A 23,643-nucleotide genomic window follows, 5' to 3' on the forward strand; every position below is an offset into this window, starting at 1 on the left:
CTTTTATGCTTGCATCTCTAAGGAGTCAAAGTATCCATTGAGGAATACAAGCTCATGAGCTTTGTGCTCGGTCTGATCCAGCATGGCACTTCTAATGTTCTTATGTATGTAAATAACTTATAGAATACTGGTTCTTGGCTGGAATATCATGTGGAGGAAAGGATGTGTATACATTATTCTTTGTGTTTTGTCATTATTCTTGTATAGTAATGGCTTGGACATCTATTTTACTAGTTTTGTTCTTGAATATGCTAATTCTTGCCCAGTCCTTTTAAAATTGTGTTTCTTCAGTGCGGTGTAGTGATTAGAGTGTTGGACTGGGAGCCAGGAGATCTGGGTTTTAGTCCCCACTTGGCCATGGAAGCTCACTGCGTGACTTTGGGCCAGTCACAGACTCTCAGCCCAACCTACCTCACAGGGTTGCTGTTGTGAGAATAAAATAGAGAGGAGGAGGGTTATGTATGCCGCCTTGAGTTCTTCGGAGGAAAAAAAGGCGGGATATAAATGAAATAAATAAATAAATAAATAAATATGCTCTTGGAGAAAATGCTAGGCAGCAGCTCTATGTGACCATTAACCATACGCAATTGATGGGCAGATATGGAAAAGACCCCACCTAAATTTGTTTCTTAGGATTTGATTTCTTGTTTAAAAAATGTGTATTTATTGTATTTAATTCCTATTCTCATAGGGGATTCCCAGTGATCTCCCATCCAAGGTGCTGATCAAATCCACACCTGCTTAGATTCAGCCTTGAGTGCTCCCAAAACATTCATTGGCTCCTGCTTGAGATGTGTTTGCTCATGGAAACTGCAAAACAATGTAAGCAGTGTTTAAACTGCCAGGAACAGAACTGAATCTTAAGGTTTTCCCTTCCCTTGTGAAAGCAAAACTTGCAGCAAGCTGTGCCAACAGCTATACTGCTAATGGGAAAAGTTTGTTTTTATCAAATATTATGTCAAGATTAAGTGCTTAAAAATGAGAAGAAATCACATTCATAGCTATTTCTATTTTTATATACCAGAACCAATGATATGATTACTTATTTTGCTATTAGTATGAATATCATGATAAAAGTTCACAAATTAGTGCTGAGGCATGCCCTGAAATGGGTGCTGTGTTGTCTGTGAGGATCTCGTGTGCTGAATTGGAGCCCAGAAAAAGAAACCACATATGCCATAAGGTGAATCTCCAACTCAGAAATATTTTCCTTTCTTTACATGCTATTCATGACTTCAGCATTGCCCTCATAATTCAGAAGGCAAGCATGGAAATGGAGAATGGAATATTGAAACTGAGATAAATCTGGAGAATGGTCTTATGTATTCCAAAAGGAAATGAATTTAAAATGTGTGATTGGCATAAGTGCGTCGAGTGGCTACTGTTTCTCTGCCTCCTTGCACCTTTCATGATTCCTCTGTGATTAAATGACCATGTGTAGGCTACTCAGAAGTTTATGGGCTTATTTTAAAATCCTCTATTGGGCTGTGAATAATTGAAATCTTTTAAAGTACTAACATACTAATTCTCTATTTGAAAATAGTGTGATGTCCAAATAAGAAATGTTTTACATCAAATATAATTTTGTACTGAGATTTTATACTCCTAGACATAATCTGTCAGAAGTACCTAGAATTGTATATACCCTGAGGAGTCAAAGTGATTGAAAGAGGTGAAGAATATACAGACAATATGCACTTCTTCAGCAATTTGAAGAATAGTGTAATTTGAAATAAAAGTAATGTGTGTTTAATGGCTGCTTTGTCATTTTTGGTTCTTCTTCGTGGTCTCTATGCATCACACATATGGGCTTTGCGCCTGCGCAGAGACCGAACCGGAACCTTCTATAGCTTATGGAAACGTTTTTGGTGGGAACCCCTCCCCCCACGCTACCGCGCATGTCCATGGGGTTCCCGCCCTTACCTCAGTTCTTCGTCGTCCGCCATTGTGCCTAGACCTGTAGAACCAACTTCTAGCGTTTGTTTTTCCTATTTCTTCTCCTAAAATTCTTCAAACCTCTTATATTTCACCCGTATTTTCCTCTTCTCTTCTTAATATCTTCTTCTTCCTAAAATAATAATAATAATAATAAAAAAATTATAGTTGTTAGTAGTCTCCTCAGCGACTCTCAGTCGCAGCGGCCTGAGCCGCATGGCACTTAAGGCGCCATTTCGTAAATGCGTTAGGTATGGGGCTAAACTTCCCCCTACCGACGGGCATTCTTTGTGCGTTATTTGTTTGGGCGAAAGTCACAAAGTGGAAGCTTGCCATCATTGTATGGCCTTTACTAAGCAAACGAGGAAAAACAGAACAGATCGTTTGCGTGCCATTCTGTGGGAAAAGGCGCTCAGAGCCACAGACCCGACAACTTCAAAGCCGACTCCTGTAAACTGAGGTAAGGGCGGGAACCCCATGGACATGCGCGGTAACGTGGGGGGAGGGGTTCCCGCCAAAAACGTTTCCCTAAGCTATAGAAGGTTCTGGTTCGGTCTCTGCGCAGGCGCAAAGCCCATATGTGTGAATGCATAGATGACCACTCGAAGAACTACAGTTACAGGTAAGCAACCTGCATTTTTTAACTCTGCTCACTTACCAAAGTGCAGATCTAAAAAATAGTAATATTTATCAGAAGAGTTGCGTTAACTCTTTATTAATAGATGACAAACATGAGTGTTTGAAAAAGGACAATTATTTTTGCAAGTACCAGAGAAAGTCAACACAGTCTACTCTCAGCCCCACATACTGTTATGGGAGAAACCTCGGTAGTATAGTTATATACCCCACTTCTCTGAGAAGTAAAGAGTTCCGGGGGCACTCGTACGTAAGTTAATTTCATTTTTAAGAAGGAGCACAGGAGCCTTATGTTGGGCATTCATTCAGCAGGTAATAAATCTGCTAAACCTGAACCAGATTCTTAAAAACCTCTCTATATCTTCAAGTAACTTCAGCTAACCCTAGTGAGAAATTCTGTTTTCTGTCTCTGAATTATTCTTTGAAAACTGGTGTGTAGATCTAAGACACACATACAGGGTAACTAGAGTTTAATTTATATATTTAAAATATGTTTAAGTCACCTTTCAGGGCAAGAAAGCATCTCAAGTTGATTCACAATTCATGAAATACAATAAACATTCATAAAAATAAAAATAATTAGGGTGACCATATGAAAAGGAGGACAGGGCTCCTGTATCTTTAACAGTTGCATAGAAAAGGGAATTTCAGCAGGTGTTATTTGTATTTATAGAGAACCTGGTGAAATTTCCTCTTTATCACAACAGTTAAAGCCTGCTCTCTTTTAAATCTGGTCACTCTAGTATAGCTCCTGCAGCTTTAACTGTGGTGACGAAGAGGAAATTTCACCAGGTTCTCCATATATGCAAATGACACCTGCTGAAATTCCTTTTTCAATACAACTGTTAAAGATACAGGAGCCCTGTCCTCCTTTTCATATGGGCCTTAGCTAGACCTAAGGTTTATCCCGGGGTTGTCCCTGCCTGCTCCCGGGATATCCTGTGTGTCATTTACATGAACAGGGATGACGCCGGGATGATCCTGGGATAAACCTTAAGTCTAGCTAAGGCCATGGTCACCCTAAAATAATGTAATAATAAATTACCAATTAAAACAATAAAATTGACATCAAATAGAACATCAGATAGAACCAATTATTGTAGCCACTAATCCAAGACCCTAATTGATGGAGAAAAACCAGAGCTAGAGCATCAACAGACAGATGGTTGCTCAGCCTCTTCTTGTAGAACATAAATATCCTTTTTGAGTGAATCTCAGTTCAATTAAATACAACATTAGCTGTTATGTGTGTTTTTTGCATTTAAATTTGTTTAGGAGTTATTCTGATTTATTGTGAGTAGGCCTGTCTTGTAACATATTATTTTGGTCTAAATATACAGCAGAGTTGTTGTATATTAGTTGTTCAGTGTGGTCCTCCTCTGGGTGCCTTCTCCAAGGGAAGCTTGGAGGATGGCAACAAAGTAGAAGGCCTTTTCTGTGGTGCCCCCCCCCCCCCAATTATGGAACAATCTCCCTGATGAGGCCTGCCTGACGCCAACATTGTTATCTTTTCGGCGCCAGGTTAAGACTTTCCTTTTCTCTCAGGCATTTAACAGCATATGTTGAGTTTTAACTGACTCTGAAATGAGCTTTAGCCTGGCTGAGTGTTTAAAAATTGTTTTTAAATGTTAGCTGTTTTTATGCTTTTGTTTTTAAATTTTGTATAATGATTTTTAATGTTCAATCTTTTTAATCTAACCTTTTTAATTTTATAAATTGCCCAGAGAGCTTCGGCTATGGGGCGGTATATAAATGTAAATAATAATAATGATTTTGAAGATTATGTTCATATTTATTACAAGGAACTATTAATTTTGCAACTGCATGAGTTCATCAGTATTAAAAGATAAGAATAGCTTATGTTTCTTTAAATTTTGATTTTTGTTGATGTTAAACATGGGTCATTTTTACTGAATTCTTCAATCCACTTTTCTGATATGCAGGGGTATCCAGAGATTTCATTCACATTCACTGTTGGAAACATCTTGCATATGATTCTGTTTTAAGTTCTTGTAAAGATAATAATCAGCGAGAAGTTAGATCCACTAATGTAAAAGAGATTATCATAAAACATACTATTTCATATTGAAACACTGCACAATACTTTAAACCCTAAAAATGATGGTTTCTGAACATATTCAGTCTTCACTGAATATGTGCAGTTGGCTTGTTTACACAGGGAAGCATATCCAAGGTAGCTAACATATTTGTACAGGAAGTGGATTCTTGGGTGTGTTGCTAACTGCATCCTGTTGCTGGTTAGCTGAGGCCATTCTGGACTCCACTGAATTCTTTCTGTTCTCTAATCAGCTCTTTCCAATATTATTGCTATAGCACCATGCCATGTTCTACCACAGAAACAGAAAAATTGTGTCGCTTACGAGCTTACAATCAGTAGAAAAGACTAGAGGGAGGGGAGAGAAGAAGGAGGCAAATCTAACAAAAGATGGGTGTGAGAAAGTGTAGTGACTACGTTCTCTCACAGCTTTGTTTAAGGTAGGGGTCCACAGCCTTTTCATTCCTGAGGGCCACATTGGGTAACTGCTGGGTGCTGCACATGTGTGTGCGTGCAAATATACATAGACACATGCACATTCTCACACACCACTGACTCACTCACACTGTACTTGTCTTGTATACATTCTAACATTTTAAAATTAGAGAGAGTGGTGGGCAACCTGTGCTGCATTCCCTTTAACCTGCCAGGGCCCCCTATGGCTTCCCTCAGAGTCACAAACTACCACCCACTCATATCCACACACTTCTCCACTCATTCACACACATGTGTCCCCTACTCACTTATACATCCCCTCACATCTGCTCACTCACAGCTTTTACCATTCCCTTCCCTATGCTGTAGCTGGGAAAAAAGAAAGAAAGAAAGAAAAACACACACTCAAGGAACAGGCTCTTTGGTTCTCACTTTAGAAGCCCAGTTCCTAAAGCATCCTAGGAAGCAAGCAGCAACCTTTGAGCATTGCTTCCTAATTGGGTCTAGGAATGAGGAATTTCTATGAAGAAATGATAAAGGGAAGGATGCATTTGAGCATGTGCAGAGTGCTGTTCCCTCACTATTGAGTAACTTCAGTACACTTTTCTTTGGTTGTCCAGAACAGAGTTTCAGACAGGATTAAGCCCTGTAGCCTCAAATACAGCTGTGTGTGTGCAGAATATAGCTTTAAAAATGTAAACCACAGTATATCATAAATGGGTATTAAGAGTGAATTAAAATATATTAATCCAGTCTGTTGTGTCATTACTGGTTTTTTTTTGTGAAGCTAGGAGGTTTGTAGTTTCATCACATTTCATAGAGTTCATACAGTCATGGATTCGAGTTCTTCCCATTTCAGCCAAGGACTCACTGTGTAGCTGTGGACAAGTTGCTGGGTTCTCTCCAGAGTTCTGCAGAGTGGAAATTTGCAAATTCGATACTCCTGTGGATAGAACTGAGCCAGAAGACAGTGGGGGGAAGAGATGTTTTTGTTGATTCTCCCTTTTGCCTTCAATGCTTTATGTCCCCCAGATCTGCTCCACAGTGTCAGGGGACCCTCCGGAACAGCATGGCAGATGATTCTGGGGGTTGCTGGAGAAAGGAGAACCATGAAAAACTGCACTTCATGGGGGAGGCTCAGTTCCTTCTGTTCATGGAGGGGCAAATATGGATCCAGGCCATTGTCTCTTAGCCTCAGTTTCTTATCTATAACATGGGAAATTGGCCTACCTTGGAGGGGGTTCAACACAATAATGACCATTTGAAAATTAGGCACTATAAAAGTGGTAAATAGTTGGAAGCTGTCTCTCGATAGCTATGGCTTCTGGGGTTCATCATGATGATTGTGGGTGGTAAGTAGGAACAGACTGTCTATTCAAAGATAAGCTAACATGTTTAAAGGGTACATGGATTGCACGTTACTGATTAGTTACACAATACATTAGTCTGTAGTGGCATTCAGTACTCATACTGTAACTTGGCTCAATAATTTGAATGGTAATGATGGGATGTCTGATGTTTAAAAGAGGTGAAAGATGTCAGAGGAGGAAACTAGACTATCCTGCTGCTGGGTGAAATTCCATGGAGAAAAGCAAAATGCTTGCAACCAGTTTTCTTTCTCCCAACTAATGCACAGTGCAGGAGGAAACTCTCTTGGCAGCATGTTGTATTGATTTCTGTGTTGGAGACTGCAAGTCGCTAAGATTCTGTAACTGAAGACTGCAATTAGTTGGAAATGAACTGGATGTAAATCAAAATGTCTTTGTAGACCAACCTGCTCATTTTGGATTGGACTGGAGTTTAAGATGCCTCTCTTCTTTTTGTATCACTGCTAACCGTTGCTAAGCAACTGAGCATTAAAGAGAATTATACAAATGTATGAGTGCTTATCACATTTAAGTGTACTGTAACATTTTTTTCCCTGCCATGAAAGGAAGATAGAAAATGATGTGCATGACTTTTTGCTACAAGACTAATCATATATTGATAAATTGTGGGACGTCTTGAAAAACATAGAGATCAGTCAGGTGGAGTTGGACATCAGCCATTTGTGCCTCTAGAAAATCTCCTTCTTCTCTAAATAAATGTAAAATTGAGATTTAAAAAAAAATACTTGGACTTGTTCTTCTGCATAGATTTGAAGGTGTGAGGCATTAAACCCTCTCCCTGATATCAAAGGCTGACAGATTTAGGGCATGATCCAGCCAGAATTAATCACTTAGGGGTCCTGCTGATTTTAGTGGGAAAGATTAAGCATGTGTTTAACTCCCCCATTGAAATAAATGGAAATTAAGTGCTTAATACATTGTGTTTCTGCTTTTACTATTGAAAGTATCCCTAAATGATGGTAGAGTATTTACATAGCTGTTACTGTAATCTGTTTTCACTTATTGCAAAAAAAGAAAAAGAAAAGGTGGAACAATATATAGATGTTTTAAAAAGTCACATTCTTTGGGTCCTTAAGTATAGCCAAGTCAAATTGCTTGGCTGTCAGTCCTCACTGTTGTCATAAGAAAGAAGTCGTGCAGGTCAAATGAAAAAAGGGCAGCAGGATCAAACAAAGATTCTAAAGAAGCTGTCTTAGCTGCAGCCACACACCTTGCAATATGGGCATGATAAGTGCACCAAAGGGGCAGGGACAATATCTCCCACTTGGCAATGTAATCCTCTCTCTGTTAAGTGTTGAACTGACACTTGTCAGTGCTCTCCTCACTTTCAACACTTCCCCAAGTTTCCAGCAAGTCTGGAAAGGCTGCCCCCGTTTTCTCAGCTTCTTCTCAGAGTAGTTACTCCTGTTCCACAAATTTCCCCTCTGTTTACTGCCTAGTCTTGAAATATGTGCAAATTTAGAGGCTGGAAAGTAAATGGAGGGAAAATTTGCCCAGCCTTTAAATCTGCACACATTATTCCTCTGTTTCCTTCCTAACTTCTAAATTTGTGCAAATGAATGGGCAAAATAGTAGTGAATTCCTTTTTTTAAAAAAAATGAACGCTGGGAATCCAAGAATTATAGTTCATCCAAGGGGTAAGGGAGCTCCCTCCTTGTCCTCCCTTATTGGGCTTGATGTCCCAAGCACATCTCCTCAAGAGTCAGATGTAACATTTTGCCTCATATGTTGGGTTCCAGTCCTCTTCTGTCACTGTAGAACATAAATATTCATCATCATCATCTGCTTTTGTCTTTCAAAAGGGACATTATTTCAAAAGGGACTTTGCAGTTCAGTACAAGGGCTACTATACTTTGAAGAAAACAGGTGTGTTGGGCGTATAGATGTTGACAAACAGGCTCCCCTGATTTGCCACCAAAATGTTTTGCAGCTAGGAATACACTAGAGTACTGTAACAGAGAAAAAGTATATATCTTCAGAAGTTCCATTAAATATCTAAACTAGTTGTCAGGGCTGGGCCGATTTAGTGTGGAATTTTTCATATCTTGGTTTCATTAGCAATTGGAATACTTGAATATGAAGTCCTAGAAACCCGATAGTAGCAGTTGATATGGTAAGTTCTATTTCCCCAGACTCAAGGTTTGTCCTACAAGTACCTGAACGCTTAGCAAGCAGGGCTGTTAACAGTCTCAGTTTTATTTCCCTCTAGATCATCAAGGGCTGCCCACAGAATTTATTTATTTTTGTTTACAAGCCTGATGTTGTTACACAGCCAAATGCCATTGGTTTATTGACAAAATATTTATTTGACACTACAGTTGTTGCTACAACAAACTAGTTCAGTGGTATCTTGTTGTAGAGTAGTTGATGCAATTGAAGGTTTAAAATTACAGCAGCTTTGTGCATCTTAATTCAGCAAGATTAATTTCACAGTTCTCCAAAATTGATTGTCCCACCTGCGGAAAAGGCCTCTAATCCTGTGGATAATCCATTGGCTTTCAGCATTTACACCTAATAAGAATGTAAACTTGCCACGCTCAGAACTTGGCTTTTTTTGGAATTTTCATTTCACAATAAATTCATTGGGAAATCTGTGTTGTGCTAGGCAATTACAAAAAAATTCTAGAGTAAATGAATCTAATTGCCAGTTTTAAAATCATTGACCCTTTATTTACAGAGAACAAATGTCCAAATAAGTAGGAGTGCTACTGACATGTGATCACATTTCAGCAACCAAAGTTGAAAGAGCAAGTATCTGTATTTACTTATTTTCAACAAAAAGTAGAAACTGCATAATGCACCCAGATCAGAACATCATAGAGCAAGTGTGTAGCAAATGTGGATTTCACCATGTATTCCTAACAGTTTGTAGTTAGAGTAGTATATACTTGAAGGTTGTCTCTACAACAAAGCACTAAACCAAATGGCCTCTATTGCAAAGGGTCAGATGAGGCAAGGGGACCTGATCTCTACTTACTAAGTAAAGGATGGGTAGATGGTGTGTGTCTCCCCCACCCACCCCGGTTTCTATGTTCCTTGTGCTATGTCCATCAATCAAAACTACTATCCTGAAAATACTTTGGAACCTTGACTACAGGAGGTCAGCAAAAACATGCTGTAACAAGAACACAAGAATGATTCTGTCTATTTTTAAATTAATATACTTAACCTTTTACATGAGAGAGGAAGCCCTGCATGTTTTCTACCTCTCTACATGATTTGCAGTTGCATCTATTATTCTATGTAGACTGGGATGGGAAAAAAAGATCTTATGAATTCAATACAAAGCAGTGTGTTTTTATAAGCCTTGTATATATTATTTATAAAAGTTTGTTATATTGGTGTTCTGTTGTTGTCTCTACATAATAAACTCACACTTGGGTGCATCAGTGGATTGGCTAAGGTTAATTTTTAAACACATAGGCAGGATATCATGTGATCTCTCTTCTACTTATCACTATACTAGACTACAAGTTATATATTTTATTTACAGAACTTACAGTTTTGCGGAAGAAATGTGGTTAGGTTAACCTACCTTATGTAATAAGTTCCACTGAGGGAATTGAAAATCCTAGTAAAAAGCCAAATATGATGTTAAGGAAACTTACTTGAATTGTCATTTTGACTGGAGATCTACAAAGATTTGGTTTTGAATCAGTATGTGAAATTCAGTGCTCCTCTTCCCATCAACAGCTTCTTCTGGCTATGCTCGCTGTGAGGTTTTGCGAGGCCCTTAAGATCCACTGTGCTCTTAACCAGTGTTGTGTAGTGTTTAAGAGTGTTGGACTGGGACTTGGGAGATCCAGGTTCTACTCTGCACAGCCATGAAGCTCACTAGGTGGTTTTGGACCAGTCACTGACTGACAGGCTAACCTACCACACAGGGTTGTTGTGAGGATAAAAGGGAGAAGAAGACCTTGCAAACCTCCTTCCATTCCTTTCAAGAGAAAAAAAGATAGGATATTATTATTATTATTATTATTATTATTATTATTATTATTATCATCACCACCTTGTGGCTCTCAGTGACTACAACATAGTAAAGAAATGCCTTGTTGAACCTGCGGCATACCAAAACCTTTGGTTTACTTGCAGCCTGGTCAAACTGGGTTCGTTTTTGACATATATAATTTTAGTGCTATATCAGAATTTTGGGAGTGGCAAGAAGCACTTTTTAAAAAAGAATGTTCTTATTGCAAGGATTAGTTCCAGTGAAGCAAAGTCATTCACTTGCGAAAAGGTGAGGAGGAAAGAGTACAGTCCGACTTAAAGTTGAGTATTTCATTTGAACACGTTTCAATAAAGTGTTGGTTTTGACATGTTCATAGAACTTTATTGTCCATCATCTTCATGACTTTAGAAGGTCATTATCACTGGACATATTTCTGGCAAATTATCACTTGTCGTCACTGGGTTAAAATTCTTACACTATCCAGATTGACACCCACCCTCTAACTATATATAATGCACTGGAATTCTTGATGCCAGTAATGTTCTCCACTTAGCTGTCTAATAAAATTTGATTTGAAATTGGATTTACATACTTCTATAACAGGATTGGCAAAACCTGCTGTGGCTTGTTTCCTTGTCCTCTGCAGCAAAGTTTATAAAATTGTCAGCACTTTTAGTGTTTATAACATTAACTGTATTTTAAAAATGTAGGTTTTGGCATTTTATGAAGATTTTTGGGGTCTGATCCTTTGTGGACTTTTCATCATTGTGTGGATGCAAATTGTTTCTGGTTTCAGCAGTTATTCCTAATTTTCATTGGTTTAAATGGGGAGTGAAACTAGTCCTAGACCAGATCTGAGAATTTTCATCTGGTTTATCCTTTGCAGCTTTAAATCTGTGTCTATAGGTCTCGCAAATGTATTATATCTACTATTTTTAAAAAAATGATAGCATGCACTCAAACTGAAGTGAAAGTGTTTGTATGTGCACGCATGTATCGGTAACAGTATTCTTGCATGGGCTTCTCCATGAGTAACATCCTCTGTCCTTTTCTACTGCATGTTGAAACATTTAGCTGTATCTACAAATGCAAAGAATGTGTCAACAGCTTAATCACTGGTCCTGGTTAGTTATTTACAGCTAACCTAAGGTCACTTAATTTAAAATAAAATACTTTCTGGTGAGTGTTTATTTTTACTGTTTTAGAGCTACTCTTCACTGTTTATTTTCTATTTTTATTTGGTACTTTTTTATTGGCTCAATTTGCATATCGTGCTTTAGCAAGTTAGCAAGACGTAATTGAGCCTCGCTGCATTTCCTCCAGCACCTTGTGTCTTTAAAATTATCCCTTCTTGCTACTGGCTTCTTAAAGTTGGTTTATCAGGCTGTTTGTGTACTCTTTTGTCATCATGCACAAAAGCGTTTTGGCTCTCTTCCTGAATGATGATATAAAGCACTATCTCTGAGGCTTCTAAAAATCACTACTCGGAGGTATGTGTGTTGCGTACGCACGTGCTAGGTGTCGCATTTCACCCTAGTAGCTTTGCTGTGGGCCAGATGTCATTGCAATATGGGATTTGCTGTTACTATTAGGTGACACAAGAAAACAGATTAGAAGCTGCACTGCGCAAAATAGCTCCCTGCATATTTCCTCTTCAACCTCCCCTCCCTCCAGGGGGCCAGAAAACTTTAAATTATTAACACCAGTAGACCAGACTGAAATAGCTTAATTTACTGAACTGGGTTTCAGGAGACTGAATAATTAAAATATGTCTTGATGGATGGTCCAAAGAGTTGATATTTATATTCAGACATGATATTTATCTTTGATACATTGCTCTCTTGTTTGTTGTAATTCTTTCTAAAGCTCTTCCATTTCAAAGCTGTTTACATACCTAGCTGATTTACCTAGTTGACATTAGTTAGACACACTAAACTCAAACTACTTTTAGGGAATGCCTAACCTCAAGAGGAGGAAGGAATGCATTTGAATGCATCTATTATTGGTGCAATCATAAGCACAATTACTAGGGAGTAAGCTCCACTGAGCTCAGTGGGACTTACTCTTGAGTAAACATGTATAGCGTTGCATTGCATGAGAACACACACACACACACTTTTCTAATTTTTAAAATAAACACTAGCAGTGAAAATAACTGGCTTCTTTGGACTTTTCTGTGGCATAAGCTAAGTTTGGTACCATGGTGATATGTTCTATAATTAGCTAGACAGTTGGCAACATTACTATTTAATATTCATTATTTGCAACTTGCTTTACAAATTGATTGTGATCAACTGTGATTGATTATACAATAGAAAAATAACTTTTTTCTTTCTTTCAAGGTGGATGCAGTGAGAATTCAAACACCTCTAGAAGCCTCCAGTCAAATAATTGACTGATTAGTTCATATCATTAGTTCATATTACATCCATCCCTCTCCCCTCATAGTCCTTGTAGCCCCTTTAGGGATGGATAGGCTACAATCCTACTAGAACCGCAGAAGTTACAATTGACAACTACTTAAAGATATAGCAGCCCTGGCAGATCCTAGACTTCATAACCTTATGTCTCTTTGCCCCCCCCCCCCCCCAGCCTTTCAAACCTGCCTGCCTGCCTCCTTCCTGCCAAGAGTGCAGACAACCACCTGTCCCTAAACTACCTTCCCCAACCTATTGCCCTCGATATGTATTTGGCTACAACCTCAACATCCCCAGTCAGCAGGGCATTGGTCGTGCTGGTTGGGGATGATGGGGGTTGCAGTCAAACACATTTGGAGGTCGGTGGGTTTGGGAAGGCTGCCCTTAAAGCAAATGTGAGGTTTTGCCCCAGTCCAATTTACTCCTTGGCACGTCCTTCCATCAATTTCATGTCTTCAGCACAGTTACTTACTCCAGGGGTCCCCAACCTTTCTGGAGCCCTGAGCACATTTGGGAATTTGAGAAACTGCTGTGGTCACCTTCAAAAAATGCCTAATCAATGGTTCATCACTTTGGTGTTTACCTGTTGCTTCTATGGATCTTATGCTGCATCTTATTCAGCAAAAACTTTTGTGTCTGTTGGACACCACAACATCTTTTTAATAAGGGATTGTCTAATTTGGCTAATTGCTGGCAGTGCAATGCAGTTAATGCTTCTTTTAAACATATTTTTGTAATGTCCAGTAGTTGCTTCTTATTATATGGATTAATTTTGTACTGGCACAATCTTTAGTATTCACTCTTAAATTATTTATCTGCTTCATGGAAATTAGCAAATGGTCAGCATAAATACATTCTCTGTGTCCTTTTGACAGCTAAAATTTAGATATTACAATAGTGGAAAGATAAATACCTTAATGGACTGAGGCCCTTAAAACGTTTTCAGTAATTGAATGGGTGACATATAGACGCAGCATTCAAATGGATACTTATTTGGATGTTTGGCCTGTGATTGCATCCATTGCTATGGGTATATGTACGTATATTAAAAACATGGAAAATTATGTTTTTAAAATTAAAAAGTGTTGTGGGACCCATGTTGGGGACATGTCACGGGCATCATTGGAGGTGGTTGTGGGCACCATGGTGCCCATGGATGCCACATTGGGGCCTCCTGGTTTACTCAGTTCCCTGGTTCCAGTTCAGTGACAACTTTGGTTAATGTCCTTTAGGTTGCAATCCACTTGCCTGGGATTGCAACCTAAAGGATAAAAAACAAACTTGTTCACTGAACTCAATAGGACTTACTTCTGAGTAGATATAGTATAAGATTGTGCCATTAATATCTTGTTCTTTCTTTCACCTCCCCTTCCACATACATCCCTCCTCCTAACTTCAAGTATTGTCAGGCTGTTGTCTTTACCATGCTTAACTCTGGAGTTGATCTGGGTCATGGCTTTCAGTGCAACTTTAATAATACACTTTTGGTGTACATGAGTTGAGCCCTCTATTGCCTGGAGCATCCTGAGGGAACTGAATTGCTGTAAGACTTCAGTTAATTAAACACGATTGGCTACTTGCTCTCTTCTGTGATGTTGTGGTGATTCATGAAACAATTGAAATGATTTCTTTTTGGTTGTTGACTCTGGTTTTGAGAAAATGGTCATGAACACATCCACTGATGAAAGCTGTTTAGAACTTTCCAGATAAGAAATATTTTGAGAAAGTCTTATCAGTGGCCTGGCTTAGGAGGCTCTGCTGCCTATTCCTTCTTTGCCCTACAAACCTCCCTTTATCCCTGTGTTTTCTATACAATTTACTATGGTAAGTAACTTCAGAAAAGTGGTGGAGAATATTGTTGCCTTTGAGCATAGGTGTCTCCTCCTTGCACTGTGTTGCCTATGAGACATCTGGACCCTTTTGGCAGAAGCAACATGTGGAACACCGGCTGCCCACAGTCAGTGTGAGGAACAGTATGTGATGGGAGTATTGAATATTGAGAAATCCCATCAGGCAGTCTGACAGTGGCCACAGCTAGACCTAAGGTTTATCCTGGGATCATCCAGGGTTCACCCCTGCCTGAGCCCTGGATCCCCTGTGCGTCACCTAGATGAACAGGTTTGACCTCTGGACGATCCAGGGATAAACCTTAGGTCTAGCTATGGCCAGTGTCTGACCAAAATAAAAGTCAAAACATCTTATGGCATAAATGGCTGTGAATTGGAGCCCTGAAATCAACACACCTATTTGCAATTTTTGTACACATCACTATGATAAATTGATATTACAGCATTTCCACTAGAAGCATATTTTATACGAGGTCATGCTCTTCTGAGTAAAGGTGTGAATGTACCTATTAAAGACCACCTGTTCATAGCTGGCTGAAATAATACAGCAAGTATAAATAATGAGCTAAATCTGCCCTCTAGCTAGAACTTCAATCAAATTTAAAATGGCTCCCTAGTGTACAATTTACTACATTAAATATTAATAATTGGCATAAGAGAAGCTGCCTAAAAGGCTTACTTAGACCTGGTTTGCATGTCACAAACCGTGGTTTGTTAAACCATAGGTTAAGAATTAAGCAGGAGCAATCAAACTTGCTAGTTCCTGCAGCCCAATTGCTTCTACTGCAGCCTGGCAGAGCTAAAAAACACAGGGACATTCCATCACTGAACAAACCATGGGATTGAAGAACAAATCATGGATTACAGATCTGGGTTGTTCATCTTCCAACAACCCATAATTCCGAGTTCTGATGTCACAATAAATATCCCAGGGATGGTTATTTAGCTTAGTGGGAATGGTTAGTTGGGAGCCAGCACATTTACTTGCTCCCACATGTTCATGATTACCCAGGGTTTAAACAACTCTAGGTAGTTGTGATATGAACATACCCAAAGCCAGGAGAACAAATTACTTTGGTCGTAACATACTTACACAGTTAAGTGGAAAAGAGCAAAGGTTGGAATTTATAGGCAGCCTATACAAAAACATTTTGCTGGAACCTCGATTGATACTCTTCTCTCAGGAGTTAAGCACTCAGTGCTTCTGAAGGGTGGGTGCTGATAATTATAGTTCTTGTTTCCCCCCCCTTCCTCCCTGAAGAGAATAGTATTAGGTCAACCCCTAAATAAAGTCACAAATATCTTTAATATTCTTCTTCTTGTGTCCATTTAATTATGATTTTTCTGAAATCATTAATAGTTTGTTCAATGTACCATCCTATAGTGGCGTTTAAAATTGTAGATTTAATGAAATGGATACTTTGTATTTGAAGTCCTGTATGTAAATATATGTACAGCTATATTTTATACATAGCTTGAGGTGAAATCTGACACTTAATTCTATCCATATTGCTGCCTCTGTTCCTGGTCTTTCTCAGGAACTCATGTTTTAGTGAAATGTTGGGCATTCCAGAAGGGTTTACTTGGCAAGGTTAGCTGTGCCTGGCCTTCATTGTATCTTGTATAGTGTTAAGCAGTGCTTGGGTGGTTAAGAATAGTGTTGCTGTTTCACAGCAATTTGTATTAAGAATGCAAGTCTCCAATTTGCTGTAATGGAAAAATAAAGATAATTTCTGTGAAGTTGTGTCACCAGGAATATGGAAATGCATGCATATGTGAAGGGTAAAATAGTTTCATTGGATTTCATTATCCAGGGGATACGAAATGCAGACATATACATAATAGACAGGCAGTGGACTGTAGAAACTTGCAGAAGGATGAACTGTTGTACAGTCTATGGAATTTATTGTCTTGGTTGTAGTTTTACTGCCAGCATTTTAATAAAATGAACATGTCAAGCTATGCTGCCTCCCATAATAAATAATATTGGGATGCCAGTTTAGCATCTGGCTTTATACATATTTTTTTTATCCACAGCAGATGACTGTGCCTTAAATTGCCATGTATGGTTTTACATCAACAAATGTATAGTTATATTCCAGTATCAGTTGCTAGGGAACATGGGCTTGAGGGTACTGTTACACCTGTGTCCTGCTTGTGGGTTCATGGTCAACTGCTAGTTGGCCACTGGGTGGACAGAGTGCAGAACTAGATGGACCCTTGGTCTCATCCATCCAACACGACTCTCCTTATCTTCTTATCTTCCTTATTAGGAAGTAGAGTTTATGGCCTTACAGGCACTTTTTCTCAAATGTGTCTGCTGTGATGGTGAATGTGGATGGGCACTCCCGCTGTCTTTTCTGCCCTGGAGAAGAGCATAAAGTGCACACTTGTGTTCATTGCTGGGCTTTTTACTAAACAAGCCCCATGTAATCAGTCAGACAGACTTCATGCAGTGGTTTAGAAGAAAGCACCTGAGGAGGTAGAGGTCCAAAAATCCTATGGTGTTGTCTTCAACTATCTCCTCGGATGGCCCACAGAGCTTAATTCTAACTCACAACGGCCAGTACATACGTCAGGATCTGCTATGTCATCTAGTGTGACATGGTTGAGACTATCAATGTTGATAAAGTATAACTGGCTTGATATACAGGCTAGAGTCAACTGCTCTTTTGGGAAAACTGTCCTCTCCTCTGTTCTACTAAAGGACACTAATCCGTCTCCAGTAAGTAAGCTTGCTACTTGCCCATATGTGTGATGCACAGAGACCATGAAGAAGAAAGTCAGGTTGCTTACTGTAACTAGTTCTTTGAGTGGTCATCTGTGCGTTCACACAACCTGCTCACTCTCTCAACTTTGGTATCAATGTCGATTTTGATGTTGGTACTGAGATTACTCCCAGTTCTGAGGCCACAATGCACAGTTTCCAGGAACGGAGGGAAAAGGCAGGAACCTGTTAGGGACATATGCACTAGGACAGTGGGAGAGCATTCCCACCAAAAATTCCTCAGCTATAGAAGTTTCCTGAATGAGGTTCTACACAGGCACAAGAGCCCCATATGTGTGAATGCACAGATTACCATTCAGATGAGCAACCTGGCTTTACTACATCTGAACTGGATCTTTGTATTCAAAAACATTTTTTCACAACATTCCAGGAATGCCTTTTTATAATATTAGACTCTTATTTACTCACCTTTTTTCACAAGTTCTGCATGGGTATATAAAGATGATCCCGATCATCCCTGTGCAATAGCTTTATTGCAGGCATTGTGTTTGATTCCTTAATCCATTACAATTGGGTAGTTGCATTTTTCATTCAAAGAAATTGATATGTACAGAACATCCCAAAGTGAAACTATTGCTTAAAATTGTGCAGAGGTAGATGGCAGGGGGGAGAACAGATAAGACTAAATGTAGTTTAAAAATAAAGCTTTCATGTGTGATTAGCTTTGACTTACAACTCATGTTGACCAAACTTTTCAGTATGTTCCATTTTCTAAAGAGTTACTTAAATTAGAAGACGTACTAAGTGGAGAAAAACTGAAGGGGAAATCTGAATGAACTTGGGCAGCTTGCCAGTATTAGTACCACAAAACTGATGCGCTAGCAGGATGACCTTCAGTCATGGATGAATTGTGACCTACAGTGAGACAGAAGGTCGATGCAGAATAGGATGACAAGGTGTCAGAAAACTAGTCAATGAAACTATAGCAGACAACATCTTTATATAGATTTGTATTGAGAGCATCTTACATTGGTGGGAAAAAATGCCACTGTAAGTCAGTTTGGTATTCTGGATATTCATATTCTGGTTTCATGTTCTAGAAATCTGTGTTTGATTAACTCATTTGTCAGCTATTCTCACGCTGCTTTTGGATTCTCCTTAGACAGTGTTGCCACTCCAGCTCTTGTAATTGTCACTACAGTGTTGGCATGTCATTGCATCTTGTAGTTTAATGGAATTGTTAACAAAGTACAATTGTGAATTTTCACAATCTTAGATTTACTTTGCTAAATAATTTAAAGAAAGGTAACCATGTTAGTCTATCATAGTGATGTGGCACCTTAAAGACTAACAATTTTATCCAGGCATACGTTTTTGTGGACTGTAGTCCACTTCTTCAGATGCCTGAAGTATTATTGAGAGTTATCTGAAGGATCGTCTCCTCACATATGTACCTGCCCAGACCTTGTGTTCATCTTCAGTGGTCTTTCTCTGAGAGCCCCTGCCAAGAGAAGAGAGGCAAGTGGCTACCAGGAAAAGGGCCTTTTCTGTTGTGGCACCCTGGCTGTGGAATGAGCTTCCTAGAGAGGTTCGCCTGGCACCTACATTGTCCTCTTTCTGGTGCCAGGTGATATTTTTCCAGGCATCTTAGCATTCCAGATTTCTTAGCTTTGCTGTTTTAAATCTGCTATTGCAATTTAAATTTCTGCACTGCTGCTAGGTTTTACTTTGGTTACACTTCTTTGCTGTAGTTTTAAGCTGTTATATTTTGTATTTTAAGCTGTATTTTGGGGTTTTAATTTCTGTGAATCACTTAGAAAACTTTGGCTGTTGGGTAATAAAATACATACATCAGGCAAGGTGATACAAAGAGCGGGGGTGGAGGGGAGAGAGAGAGAAAAAGCAGAGTTGTTAAAGTCACGGCGTCTGCACGACTGCAGTCTTGAGAGGAAGGGGTGGGGGAAGATCTGTAGACCGTCAAATAAGGATCTAGAAGATGGTGTGATAGTTTCAGTTTCTCTTGGAACTGACCTTAGAGCTGCTGGGAGGAAGAAAGTCAAATTAAACCACCACCACCAATTTTTGCAAATATAAAATTCAGCTTTTTGTTCAGAACAGTTTCCCACAGGCTCCTTTCCTAGTGGAGACAGAGAAACTAGGCAGTCTACATATTAACAAACCCAGAGTTGCGTTTAGATGCTGTACAAAGTCAAAGAAAAAAAGCTATTAGAAGCCAAATTGTGTAGCTTTATAGAGGATGTGCCCTCAGACGATAAAGTCTTAGCTTCAGGTGGTATGAAATAATTTTCCTTTGATGGAGGGTCCAGCTATCGAGCAGCTAAATTCTGTATTCTCTGTCACACAAACAGCAAAGGTCATCTTATTTGATGAAGAGATCTGGAGATCTCAAAATTTTGCCCATTTTTGTGGCTTAATAAAGGTATTACACTAATTTGGATTTTGGAAATTTGCCTATGGCCAACATGGCTGGCTTTGCTGTTTATGAGGTGTTTATACAGTACATGTGGTGGTAGTGGTAGAGTTGTAAACAGAAGTCTGAAGGAAATTAAATGTAGAAAGTACTGACACTGACCATCACATTATTGTCAGTGGCCATTCAACTATTTTGTGAATGACTGCTATTAATAATGTGATTGTCGCTGTCAGTATTTTCTGGATGGAATTTCCTTCTGATTTCATTTTTACAACTCTCCCACCCCCACGTCCTGTATAATAACCTAAAACATTCGATAACACTTGATGCATCTGATGAAGTGGACTATAGTCCACAAAAACGTATGCCAGAATGATATTGTTAACCTTTAAGGTGCCACAAGACTTGTTGTTAATGTTTACTATTTTTAATTGTTGTAAACCACCCAGAGAGCTTCGGCTGTGGGGCGGTATATAAATGTAATTAAATAAATAAATAAATAAATAAATATTGTTTTTCCTGAATAAGATTTATAGCTTGAATGGCTGTGGGAGAAAGTGCAGAAAACTCCCAAACATAATTCTAATGTAATCTAAGTTTCAAAAAGTAAAAAAGACCAAATCCACTTTGATGAAATATCGTGAGCATTTGGAAAGAATTGTTGTGGGATTTGCTGCTGAACTCTTGAAATCTTCACATACAATCTTCAAACTTTTGCAGTGGATAGAAGTAGGGAAGAGGCTGGAAGGCCTTAGCTAGACCTAAGGTTTATTCTGGGATTGTCCCGGGGTCATCTCTGTTCATGTAAATGACACACACGATATCCCGGGAGCAGGCAGGGACGACCCCGGGACGATCCTGGGATAAACCTTAGGTCTAGCTAAGGCCAAAGTCCTGACTTGAAATCCTGGCTGAGTCATGTAGAATTGCAAATCATGTTGTAGACCAAACAAGACAAGCAGTAAAATTTGGGAGTTTTAGGATTTCTGTTGCAAGGGGCTTTTAGAAAACTTGCAGCTATGATAGGCGCATTAAGGTCAGCTGAGAGGAAAAGGAAGAGAAGGAGCCGCCTGTCTTTCTTGGTGCAGCAATAAGACAACTGTATGCACTTAGCTGCAGTTGGGGAAATACAGTGCTGTGCTGTGGCATCTGGGTGGTGGTGATGACAAGGAGGAGGAGAGGATTGCCCTTAAATACTTACTTCTGTCTGTCTGTCTGTCTCTCTCTCTCTGTCTCTCTCACACACACACCCCTCATCCTTTCACGTTTTTTTGTATAACTCCAAAAGCTATACTTCTGCTCTTTCAAAAACTGCTTTTCTTCTAGATACCTAACTGCTTGCTTAAAAATGTATGGTCTGTATTCAGTTTGATTTAAAATGACCAACAATTTAGCTGAATTTTTTTCAGTAAACAATTTAAATACAGTAATAAGGCATCCTAAATTTAGAGGCTTTACTTCCCTACTCTCAAATCTTGTAACAATAACATTCTTCTGCAATCCTGCAACCAAAGATAGATAAGATAGAAAGAAATCCATAGAAAGGATTAATCCTAATGTTGGCAAACAGCTCCTTGAATAGGTTGTCTTGCTGTTCAGTTGGACTGAAAGCAGCCAAGCGTACATTTATCCACTATTTTCATGAGGGCATTCATTTAATTACAGCTGAATAGATGGCAGTACTGGTAACTGAACTTCTGAACAATGCACATGGCATGTCCAAATGTGCATTTGTTCTAGCAGGCATGCTGGTGTTCCTTTGCTATATACAACAAGCACAAGCTGCTAGCTTTAATTGGTTAATCAGTGTGATCAATCAATTAAAATATTAATTAAAGTTGAACGTTAAATCTTTCATCCTGCTTGCTTGGTGGAAGTGACAGTCAGTAAAGACTTCAGGATTTGGGACTCTGGGAGGCCCCACTGCTATGCTGAAAACAAAGAAGCACAATCTGTCCTTTCCCAGAGTCATATTTGAAGAAACATGAAAGATGACCTTTTCTTTCAGTTTGTATCCAAAGTTACCAGTTTGGAATGAAGCTGCTGTGGCTACTGCTGTAACAAGAACCACACCAGCTGAAATGTCGATACGTCTTCTGCAATGTAGTGCTTACCTGGAAATAAGTCACACTGAACTCAGTGGGACTTACGTAATATGCACGGGATTGCATTGTTAAACTTTTATCTGCTGAACAATGTGGCTTCAGTATGTTACTCTAATTTAGAATGTTCCATATGCTCAGATCTGATGATCAAAGAAATGCTAGATAATGTGTTTCCTTCTTACAATTAGTGGTCACTTTTTAAAAAATTAAACTGTAAGCTTTTGTTACATACACAGAGGAAACTGCCCCCCCTACTTTTAGGATCCTCAAAAAGAGGGCATCATTGAGGTTTTATAATATGTAATTTTATTTAAATAGAATTGCTTTTGTTTAAGCTAGACACTGAATAAGTTTCCTACAACTATGTTAGTTAATAGAGATGACATTGAAATGTAATGTGATGGTGTGATATACCTCTGTAACTCAAGTGCAGACTGGTCTCTGAGACCCCATGCCATTCCTCTCCTTACCCCTTGGAGATATTTCTGAGCCCGATCCTGTGTGCAACGTAAGTGGAGAGCAGTTGAACAGGATTATATATCTTTAAGTATGAATTTACCTGAATTCATTAATAATTAAGGTTCTGAAGAAACCATACTGGCATGAAAGAAAGAAACAGAAGGCGAGGGATTGTTTGTTCTCCCCTCCCCCCTTTTTTTTTAAAGCCATAAATGTAACTCCAGCAAATCTTGATGATAGTAAGTAAACAGTAAGACTTCTTAAAAAGCCTCCTGAACAGCTTGGGGGAAGGTTGACCCACATGATATAGTAGAGCTAAGTTCCTAACGCCAGGATTAGCTGCTTATTTTTGCTTGTCTACAGGCTTTGATGCAAAGCAGCAGTTGCTGGGCATAGGAAAGCTGCCACTCAGATTCCAGTAACCTCTGTCTCACCTTTGTTAATTTTAACTCGCTTGTCTGTCTAGGAACATTGGCACATTGGGATTTTCTGTAAGCCTCCTGACATTTCAGATTGAGGATGGAGCCAGAATGGGAAATTGGGAGAAATTGGTGTGGCTGCCTTGCATAAGTGGAAGTGCCTTTCCAGTGTCTTTGGATTAAAGCCACTGAATATAGTGAATAGTTGCTTTTCTTTCTCACATCTCTGCTATTTATTTATTTATTTATTTATTTATTTATTACATTTTTATACCGCCCAATAGCTGAAACTCTCTGGGCGGTTCACAAAGCTCTCTGGGCGGTTACAAACTCTGCTACAAACTCTGTTAGATGTAATAAGAAAGTGAAGGTGCAATCCTATGCATGTTTAGACAGAAAAAAATCTTAAAAGTCTGCTGGTAGGGGAGTTGTAGGACTTTTATCTATCTAAATATGCATAGGATTACGCCCTTAGTGTATTACAGTATAGATGAGGCTAGCTCTACATTTATTAATTCCCTATTAGTGCTTTTAAAGAAAAGAAACAAAACTGTTCTTAAAGAATTTGGAAATATAGATGGTTTGTCAATGAGATTTTTTAAAAAAATGAAATAAAAATCGCAGCCATATCGTAATGTAAATATTGATGTAAATATAAGTTGAAAAGTCTGCAGTATGTGAATATCTGTGCAGTTTAATAAACAAGTGATGCATAAATCAGTCCAAGGGCTACAGTCTTTAAGCTTAGTTCAGTTCATGATGTGATGAAAACACAAAAGAATAAATCAGGTGCTGTGCTTAAAAAAAGAAAAGAGAACAGTGTAGTTTACAG

General features: G+C 38.9%; 1 protein-coding gene across 3 annotated transcripts in view; it reads left to right on the forward strand.

The window, feature by feature from the left end:
* Window positions 1-23,643, forward strand: part of CEP85L (centrosomal protein 85 like) — a 393,742-nt gene that overhangs the window by 28,745 nt on the left and 341,354 nt on the right. The gene's annotated exons all lie outside the window — the stretch shown is intronic.

Source organism: Elgaria multicarinata, chromosome 4, assembly GCF_023053635.1.
Source record: "Elgaria multicarinata webbii isolate HBS135686 ecotype San Diego chromosome 4, rElgMul1.1.pri, whole genome shotgun sequence".
NCBI lineage: Eukaryota > Metazoa > Chordata > Lepidosauria > Squamata > Anguidae > Elgaria > Elgaria multicarinata.